Below are 8,464 nucleotides of genomic sequence, written 5' to 3'. Positions count from 1 at the left end.
AACATTTTAATATTTACATGAGAGAGAACAAATTACAAGTTTCATCTTTATTAATTCTCTAATTCGTTTCCCGTGCAATTTAATGGTGGAAACTGATAGTTTTTAAAGCTGCATTTTCGTATTTTTATTTATTTATTTATTTATTTTAGATTCCTGCTTTTTTTTTTATTATTGTGTTTTAAACATTTAAGCCAAAAGTTAATCTGATGCTTGTGCAGTTTACCAAATATATAAAAAATAAAGATATTGGTGAACAATAGTTTATCATATTTTTTTATAGATTTCCTATTTTTTTTATCGTGTTAAATTTCTAATTCGTTGCACGTGCAATTTAATGGCGGAAACAGATTGGTGAACATAGTTTTGAAAGCATATAATATTTTTTAATCGATTTCCGATTTTTTTTTAATCGTGTTTGAAAGATTGAAGATTAAAGTCAATCGATAATCTTGACTATTTACTTTCCATGGGTGTAATTCGGCGCAAGGAAATAATTTTCCACGAATTCTAATTAAGACAGTAAAACATCGAACCGGAAATGTAAATATGAATCGAAACGTTTCGTCCCCCCCCCCATTTTACTCAGTTTTTTTATTATCGAAATGAAATTACTGAAATGAAACGAAACAGATTTAATTTTATTTAATTTTTTTTTGTCTTTCTTTATCGAAATGTTTTGTTTTCCTTTTATTTTTGTTTTCTTTGTATTAGTTTTTTTTTGGGGGGGGGCGGGGTCTTCTATTTAAGTAAACGTTCCAGCCTCCAAATTAAAATTACTACTACTAAGGTTTTTCTGGTTGCTGAAAACGAAAACAACGTTAAAATTTCAAGAACCAAATAGTTTTTCAGACATGAATTATAATTTTTTAAGGGAATGTTTATTTGGTAATTGTGACCAAGCAACCAGCAAAAATGTGCGCGCGCTTTCGCTTACTGTATCGAATTCAACTTCAATCGTCACCAACGCTCACAATAGTAACACAATAACCTCGTGACTGTAAACGACGCTGTCCCTTCCTCTCACTGAAGCTTTTTATTCAATTTTTCACCTTGTCTCATTTGCATGTGTGCCCTCTGTGATCTTGCAATCTTGCGAGACCACAGTTTATAAAACACCAGACGCCATCTTTTTTTCTCTTTTTCCATCCAACACTTCCTTGCAGAAAGTCCACCCCTCCTCCATCATGGCACCGCTCACACACACATCTACACAATGCACAAATACGCGGACGCTTGCTACTCTGGTGAGTATTACACTTCCACCTGATCTGATGATCACACAGAATGCACTGCAGGGTTGGTCTCCTAGTCTGCTTACTTCTGCGAAGGGGAACATTCATAGGCTCTAGTTCTGATTCTGGTTCAGATTCAGATTTAGGTCCAGGTTCTGATTCAGATTCTGGTTTCATGTCTGGTTCTGGTTTTGGGTCTGGTTCTCATTCTGTTTCCGACGCGTCAGATGAACTATAATCATCACTCTCTGGTCTGTTGATTTTGTTCATCAGTAGCTCATCACTTGAGGATTTATTGTTCATCACTTGAGGATTCATTGCTCTCCTCTGTAGTCGTATGATGCACCTTAGAAGCCGGTCAAAGTTCATACACAAAGCGAGGGGTTCCGTCAACTAGGACCAACTGCTGGCTGATCACCCCAGAGATTCGTCCTTGCTTGAATTTTTGGTGCACCAGTTTCCAGGTGGCCTCACTCAACCTGGACCCCCTTTAGTCTAACACGATATGTGTATATGGCATTGGCCGGCGCTGTTGTAGGTAATTTTCCCTCCTTTGGCATGACGTTATACCAATACATGGCTTCCATAATGGTACATTGCTTTCTGATAGCAATTCTCTTAATGCTACGATGGCTCCTCTCAGCAATGCCATTCCCTGATGGCACATGAGCGCATCGTAGCCATAGTCGGACGCCCCAAACATCTAACAGCTACCAAACTTGTTGGCTGCAAAAAGCAGCATTGTAATCCATCAAGGTCTTTTCCGGCGCACCCTGCTCAAAAAAGATGGATGACAAGATGTGAACAAGACTTGCCGAGTCCTGTCTAATCATGTGTCGCCATACTGCAAAAGGTGTGGCTCCACAATTGATAAGAGTTAGAAAAGGTTTGCCACTATTATGAGTAATGTCCATTGCTACCTGCTGCCACACCTTCTTGACGTCCAATCATCCGTTTCGCCATTGTTTTGGTACAGGATCAATAGACTGACACGCCTCAAAGTGCCTAACAATCTGCCTGACATCTGCCTTTGTCACTGCTGGGTCCACATGCCTCGCAAAATACACTGTTCTCTTGACACCTGGATGTCTGCTCTATGCATGAATCTTCTGTATTTGACATAGGCTAATCGCACCAATTCAAACTGTGCGAGATCAAGCAGTGTGCTCCACACCTATGTTCACGGTTTCTGTGAGGCACACAGGTTAGTTGGTCGGCATGATTACAATGTGATGTTACCAGCATTACACCCACTGTTAATCCATACTCAGACCAGACTCTTCAGCATGTCTAGCCGTCGCTGGATCAACATCTCACTGGCTGCCTTAGTGCGGATTCTTGCGCATCCTGAAAGCGTGTCAGACACCCAGTGGTAGATGCAGAGAGAATCCGTGTACAGGTGCAGTTTCTTCGATTGCCATTGCAGTGCGAGATTTATTCCCTTTACAACAGCGTCCAGCTCTGCTAAGTTGATGTGCTGAGCATCACTCACGGGTCGCAGTCAACATATGTCTTTAAACACATTCCCTTCTTACTCTAATGCGACTCCCAATGCCAATGAACTAGCGTCGACCCACACATTTATGTGGACTGCATCAACACAAAATTTTCCACGGATAGGGTCCTCCTTGCTGACTCTCTCCAGGTTCTCACATACCATCAGAGTTAGAAGAGCATCGGTCAAACAAATCGTCCCAACCTGTGGTTACCAAATTCGCTCTATGTTTGATGACACCCACAGCTACACGGAGCCAGTTACAAGTTTCCCACACCATGATGAAGCAGTCCACCTCATAACAACGTCAGGGATGCCTGGAATCCCGCTGCCACGCCTTCATCGTAGGGTGCAGTCTTCCGCACAGATGTCTAATCCAAATACATGTGCTCCATCCCTCAGAGGTTCAGGATTCTTGCACTGCAGACTAAACTGAGCCAATTTTTCTTGACACACGATACAGATTTTATGTCCTCATTGATGTTGCGTCCTTAACGGTCTTTTCTTGAGACAACACCACATTTACGATGGTCTTCATGATCTGCAGTGCCACATTCAGAGCAAAGCCAAGTCATGTTAGGCAGTACCTCTGACCCCGAAACCACACTGTCTGGAACGGCCACAGCGTCTCATCTACTCGCACCTGCAAGTATGCCTTCTGCAGGTCTAATATCGACACATTGGAGCCCTTCTGGCACCATTCCCTCAGTTTGCTGGCGCACAGGTCAGCATCGGCAGTGGTCTTACTTTTGACGGTGTGCTGGATAACCGCCATTAAAAGTATCAGACACTTTGGTGGACCAAGCTTCTTGGGGTAGGGGATCAGCCATCTCTGATCCACGCCTCAAGCTCTTGCTCGTACTCGTCAGGTATAGGGTATTCTGCGACGCCATTCTTTAATTCAGTTGATACCCTTCCTTGGTCCACTTCCATAACGCAGCTCAGGCTTGCATGTGGACCTTCACAGTTCTGCCTGCACGCCTATTGTGGTGACGTTAATGTTCCTTTTAGTCCAGGTCTGACACAATCTGGCGCTCATGGTAGTATGTGAGCAGCCAGAGTCGAGAAGAGCTGAGCAGGGCACTCGATTCACGTACACAGTTATAGTAGGTTGCAGGTCACTTAGATCTTGTCTGGGGAGAAGAGCAGCGCTGACATCCTGCCCTCTGACGCATTTCCTGCAGAGTTGGCAACAGCGCAGTCGCCCCCACCCTTTGTCAATGCAGCTTCTTGCAAAATAACCTCGCCGACCACAGCGATAACATCTTCCATTAGTCGTGGGGCTCGGACTGGGAATCTCCCCGGCCTCCTTCTGGGCTGCCTTTGTCGCCATCACAACTGGTTCCCCCAGGTCCTCCTCGTCTCTGATGATAGCCCGGGCACATTCCATCAAGTGCTTTATAGGCATTGCGGACACACTGGTAGAGGCTCTCAACAATTGCTTAAGGTGGGAAGGCTGGCCACAAATGCACATGCCAATGTCCTCTCCAACACTCCATTGCGGCAAGTTTCTTAAATTCTGCAAAGAACTCATCCACATTTTCTCCCGGCATGAGCTTCCTGGAGGCGAATCTTTCATAAGCCATGCAAGGATCCATTGCAAATGCCTTGTACAGTGCATTTTTATAGTCGTCACATCAGCCTTCACGGTGGCATTAAGTTGCTGAAATACATTCAGAGCGCCCCCAGCCGACCTCAGAGGAATCAGTGTGCACTCTCTTTACCTCGCAGGTCAGAGATTGCAAGTCAACTCGACCCTCTCAACCCAGTCAACGACAGATGTGGACCCATCAACTTCTGGAATCAGTTTCAGATGAAACTTTGAGTCGGTCATTTTTCACAGCAATAGCCGGAATAGCTTATATCGAATTCAACTTCAATCGTCACCAACGCTCGCAATAGTAAAACAAGAACCTTGTGACTGTAAACGACACTTCTTTCCTTTCACTCAAGCTTGATTTTTATGCAGTTTTCACCCTGTCTCATTTGCATGTGTGCCCTCTGTTTTCTCGTGATCTCGCGAGACCACAGTTTATAAAACACCATGTGCCATCTTTTTTTTTCTTTTCCCACCCAACACTTCCCTGCGGCAACTCCACCCCTCCTCCGTCATGGCACCGCTCACACGCACATCTACACAATGCACAAATACGCGGATGCTTGCTACTCTGGTGAGTATTACCCTTATAAAATTGACCACTAGTAGGTGTATCAGAATTTGGGGGAATTTTTGAAACCCCTAACACAAAACTGCGAATAAAATATAAAAAACTCGTAATTTTTCTTTTTAAAGTGGTTTGTTTATTTTCTTTATGGAATATACTTCCAAAATAAACTAAAAAAGTTGTTTAAAAAATAATAGTAATATTATTTTTTATTTAAAAAAAACAGTGTTTACAAAGTGCATGCGTGCGTTCAGCCAGTCATTTTTTTATGTAATAAAATCAATTGAATTTTACGAGTTAAATATTTTGCAATTTAAATTTAAAAACCTATCAATTTTTTTCTATTGGTTCAATTTTTACGATATTTTCTGGGTCAATGTGAAATTTCATGCTCTTTCCAATAAACGAATATAATATTCTAGACAAACGTTTTTTTTTTTTAATTCACCACCCCTTTTTAAATATCTATAAAAATGAAAACAATTAATTTTCTCCCCTCGGATTTATATATCACAAATTGGAGATAAAAAATAAATAAATAAAATGATCTTATTTAAAACAAAAGTGAATAGTTTTGTGTAAATTTATCTGTAAAGTCAAGTTGTTGTTTTTTTAAACCACGTTGATATTTTTAAAAGGGAAACCTCACATTTTTAAAATATTGTCCTGAAAAAATTGAACACCTACAACAATGTTTTTTTGGATTAAAAAAAAATCACTGCATAAAGAAGAAATATAATATATTTAATCAAAAACTCATGTATTTCTTTAAGAATTAAAAAAATGGAAAATTGGTCGAGTGTATTGTGTTTAACCGGCAAAAAACTGATAAGTTAAATATGATCATTTTGCAAGTATGGTGACCCATATCTCACGCACAAGGCACGACGCCTCACGCATATGTGTTGTTTTTACGTTTTTGAAATAATTAATTATCCCCTGTTAGCAATCCGTATTTGAGAACTGCAAGAAAGCAAGGAAACACCGCTTCGCTAACACCGAGTAATAGCTTACAGAATGGCGATTTTTTTCCAATGGTTGCTTTAAAATTGTTTTATTTAAGAAGTACATGGAATATAAAATATAAATATGGACAAATTCTTAGAAATTAAAAATAGAAGAAACCATTGATTAGTATTTTATATATGTAAGTAATTTTTTGAATTTATATATATTTATTATATTTCGATTTAGTTAAAATTCGTTGAATTTCGTGAAATCTTTTTCAAGTAAACCGATTTTTAAAAGAAAATGTATATTTTTCGATTAAACCTTTTATTATTTTAAAATTTTGGTCTTTGCTCCTTTTATTGAAAACAAATTAGAGTTTAAATTACATTATCCGAAAGGTAGCGAGTCTAATTAATCACTCCTTTTTAATGGCGACTTCTGACACTCCTAGAGCTTATTTACAGCATTTGGTACAGATCCTTTTGTTGCATGGCAACAGTTCACTACCCGGCGTCTATATCCCAATGAAACGGTGGGCGTTTACTTAGCTGATTTACGGAAGTAATCAGCATTGTTTAGTGGTGTCAACGACAAAATGTTAAGCTGTGCCATTTTTGCTGGGCTGATCTAAGGATGTCAGTAGACTTTTGCAAGCGTCGTCACATATTGACAGATTAACAACGGACGAGTTATTGGCCGAAACGCGAAACATCCTTAAGGAACCAGAACCAATTGCAGCAGCAGCCGGCACTAATCATGCAACATCTAAACCTATGGAGACAATATAGATTTCTTCCCAGCTAACGCTATGCATGAAAGCCCTGTCTGCTATAAATGTGGGGGCCCTAACCATTTTGCTAAAAGTGCCAGAGTCAAAGTTGTACGATGAATGTTTATCCATTATTATTTATTATTGGATTCAACTTATTACTTGGAATTGACGCAACAAGAGCTCTAGGATGTGTCATGATTAGAGCAGGCGGACGTATATCGCTTGGTAGAGGGGAAGAAATCTGTGCAGCTTTGTCTATTGAGGAAAAGGAGTTCTCTGCTATGTTTGATAACAAAGAAAGGGCCTGGACTGCGATGTGGAAATTTACCAATATCGAATCACCAGATCGGTTATGCAATACCATTCCAGAGTATGCCGTTACAACTAAGAATCGGGCTGCATCTGAAGAAGAACTTCAGACGTGGATTGATAACAGTTAGTTAATACCATACCCAAAATAACGTATAGGACCACCAAAAGGATTAATTCCACTTATGACTATTGAGCAACCGACTGAGCACACAATTCGACTGATAATGGATCATCGAGAATAGAATCAGCATGTTGATGCATTTTCCGGGAATGCAGATGTGTGCGCTGCTAAACTAGGAGAGTGGCGTCAGAAAGGGAATAATACAACATTGCTGGATTTGAAGAGAGCCAACCTACAGATACGGGTCCATGAGTCACTGTGGCCATTTCATACAGTGATACTCAAGGGAAAACGTTACTGTTTGACACGCTTAGGTTTTGGCCTAAACGTAGCACCTTAATAATGACATTAATATCATTAAAACTGGTTTGATGCAAGATGAGACCACAGTGAAAGCTACTTCAGCTTACATTGATGACATCTACGTTAATGAAGACATACTGTCTGCAGATGCGGTTAAAATGAAATTGTAATCTTTCGGATTAATCAGCAAGGACCCTAAGCACTTAAAGCATGGGGCATATGACCAAAGGAAGTAGTTCAACGGTTTCATCTCGATGAAGGAGGGGGCAATGAGTAAAGGGCACAAAGCCAAGCCTGAATCTTTTGAAACTTCTAAATAGTTTTTTTACAGAATAAATTTAAGTTTCACGATATCTATTTTTATTAAATTGCTAGATGGAAGCCCAGAATAGTTACGAAAGAACCCCCTTCCATTGTAAAGAATGGTTTTCAAAATAATAATGTTATTATCCTAGCAAGGTTCCAAAAAATACATAAGTACCGGATTTTTTTTTCTGAATCAGTACTCCCACAAATGTTAGCCACGACTCGCCAGAGTGTTATTATATATTATTTATTGTTGGGTATATAAGTGCGGGACCAACATACTAAATAAAACCAATGGCGAATTTAGAAAAATGTATATTTAGCTCATTAACATTTTTTACTTTTAAATGTGGATTTATTTCTCTTTTTACTTTGACTTTTTCATGTTTCCCTTTATGTATTCTATATGTTGATAAACTTATTGTGTGATTTTTATCTTTTTTTTTCTTTTGCAGCCAGATTATCGCTCCCCTATTTTTAATCCTACTATAAACTGTGCGTAATCTTTCTGCTATGATATGCATATGAAACAAAAATGTAGTAGGCAAAAAAAAAAAATAATAAATAAATGTTCTGTCAGCAACAGTACAACTTCAAAATAGTCAATATCGCCCACCTCCAGAAGAGAGGGAATTCCTGTCCGTGATAACCGTGGTAAAAGAAGACACACACCAATCGCCAGAAACACCCACACACACAATTTGCAGGACACTCCCGACTCGTCTCTAGCCTCCTGCTTTTATAGTGGCCTGGAATTATCCATTTGCATAATCACATGAGAAAGAAACGTGATTTTCCGAGAGTTGC

The sequence above is a fragment of the Euprymna scolopes genome, chromosome 46 (genome assembly GCF_053919585.1).
Source record: "Euprymna scolopes isolate OS-2025 chromosome 46, ASM5391958v1, whole genome shotgun sequence".
Lineage (NCBI taxonomy): Eukaryota > Metazoa > Mollusca > Cephalopoda > Sepiida > Sepiolidae > Euprymna > Euprymna scolopes.
Note: the sequence above shows the minus strand (reverse complement) of the source record.